The sequence below is a fragment of the Lagenorhynchus albirostris genome, chromosome 5, assembly GCF_949774975.1.
Source record: "Lagenorhynchus albirostris chromosome 5, mLagAlb1.1, whole genome shotgun sequence".
Lineage (NCBI taxonomy): Eukaryota > Metazoa > Chordata > Mammalia > Artiodactyla > Delphinidae > Lagenorhynchus > Lagenorhynchus albirostris.
Window position 1 is genome coordinate 141,227,888 of NC_083099.1, and position 2,333 is coordinate 141,230,220.

Sequence of the window (2,333 nt, forward strand, 5' to 3'; positions counted from 1 at the left end):
ATCTCCAACACTGAAGGGTTGGGGAGGGAGGAGCCAGAACCTGAGAAGGAGAGAGAACAGGGAGAATAGAGGAAAAGTGGGGCAGAGATGGCAGAGAGATCAGTAGAAAAAAGAGTGAAGGTGGAAAGGTCAGCCCTGAATCAAACGCTTCTGAGGGCCCGGATCAGATGGGACCTGAGAACTCACCAACTCCCTTCTGGGGCTCGGAGCCAAAGATCATTTTCATACCCTTGATTGTCCTTCCTGGGTTGTGCAAGATCATCCCTAGGGTTCATGCCTGGTTTTCGTCAAGGGAGTCCATCAAGTTCAATGTCCAATGTGGTGAAAACAAGACTCAAGGAGAGGAGCTTATTTATTTAGCCTTGAGCTTCGAGTACAAAATGCCCCAGCCCAAGGTTATTGCAAAGAGCTGGAAAAAGAGAGCCGTTGCAGCCATCACATACCCAAGCAGAAAGGCAAGTTCACCACCCTCATTTGTAAACAGAAAGCCACCAGCCTTCAAGACCCGATAAGGCAAGGTTGCTTCCACTTCACGGGGTGGAGGTCGGGAGAGCTGAGCTCCACGACACCCTGATAAACTACAGATGCGTTAACAGTAGTTTCTTTCAAAACCAAATAAAAGCTTCCCTCAGATGGAAGTAATCTACAGGTACTGATGAAAGAAAAGCCTAAGGAAATATATTGCCCTCAAATTCTTCCTGAAGCTATGTACACAGTGCATAAGAATCTGTTACTCCCGCCTGGGGGCCAACATCCTCTCCACCTGCCACGTGGCAAGTTCCTTAACTTGTCGGGGTCTCCATTGCCTCCCCTGTAAACTGGGGGTGATAATGTTCACTGCCCACTGCTGCTTAAGGATTCAATGAGATAAAGTGTGTAAGAGCCTGGCATAAGGCGGCTGATGAATAGGAACTATTATGATGGTGATTGTCTGGCTTTAAACACTTCCCAGGAAGATAAGTTTCGCCAGAAGTCCTCATCCCCCAAGCCCCCAGGAAGCCTGGAAGTCCAGTACTGAGAGCTCTGGATCCACCCTCCCTGACCAAAACCCCTGAGTGACTCTTACGGGAGGGTAACCCAGGTGAGAACACCTGGCCCCCAGGTGTGTGGGAGAGGTCGCTCTTGACCTTTTCTCCTCTTCATGCAGGGAAGTAAGGCCCTTTGCAGGGGTTTGGCTGGCTGAAGGGAGCTCCTCAGTGCACTGCTGGCTTGTGGTTCAAATCCTATTCTTGTGGTTTAAAAACAAATAGTTACCATCTCACTCTGTACACAGGTCCACATCCTGCTCTTTGCCCGGAGGCAGAAGTCTCCTGCGACTTTCTTTTTCAGGTACTTTCTTGTTGGCTGTAGGCTCGGCCCCCATCCACCTGAGTGGGAGAGGCCCCAACCTCCCAGGAAAAAGCAAACAACTCCATCCTCCAGACCCAACCCAAGCCAGTCAGCCTGGCCGGGTCCACCTGCCTGGCTCACTCAGGGACAGGGCACCACACCCGCCTGCCCCAGGTCTTTAGAAAGGGATTTCCTCCACAGGACGCCATGGGGCACAGGTATGTCACCAGGGCAGGAGTGTCAATACTCCAAACGCAGAGTATACGTTGAAAGGGTTTCTGGTAAGTTTTTTTCTTTCTTTTGCCGTACGCGGGTCTCTCACCGTTGTGGCCTCTCCCGTTGCGGAGCACAGGCTCCGGACGCACAGGCTCAGCGGCCATGGCTCACGGGCCCAGCTGCTCCGCGGCATGTGGGATCTTCCCGGACCGGGGCACGAACCCGCGTCCCCTGCATCGGCAGGCGAACTCTCAACCACTGCGCCACCAGGGAAGCCCTGGTAAGTTTTTATAATGGTATAAATGAAGTTCTACGTTTTTAAATTTAAAAAAATATGTTTAAACATGGTTGAACCTGTATTTTTCTATCCCATCAATAATAATAATCATTGTTATTCATTAAAATAAAAGCTAGTGACTATCAAGCAATTAAAATGTGCTAGCTCTGGATGAAGTGATTGGCATTTGTTATGTACTAATTTCATCGTCTCCAGTGAAGTGGGTTTTCTCTCCCATTTTACAGATAAGGAAGGTAAGGCAGTGTGAAGATGGGACATAGTAGAGAATCCTGCGTCAGGATTCAGTCCTTGTTGTGGGACCCGGGGCATCTCCCCTCTCTCCTCAAGTAACCCTTCCCACACACACCCCCACCATCCCCACCCTAACCCAGGCTAGACCCCTTCCCCTCATCCCGCCCTACCCCTCCTCGCCTAAATGAAAGAGCTTGGCGAAATTATCAGGACACGGGGTTCTCAGTTGTTGAGCGGTTTTATTTTTTCACCTCCTGCC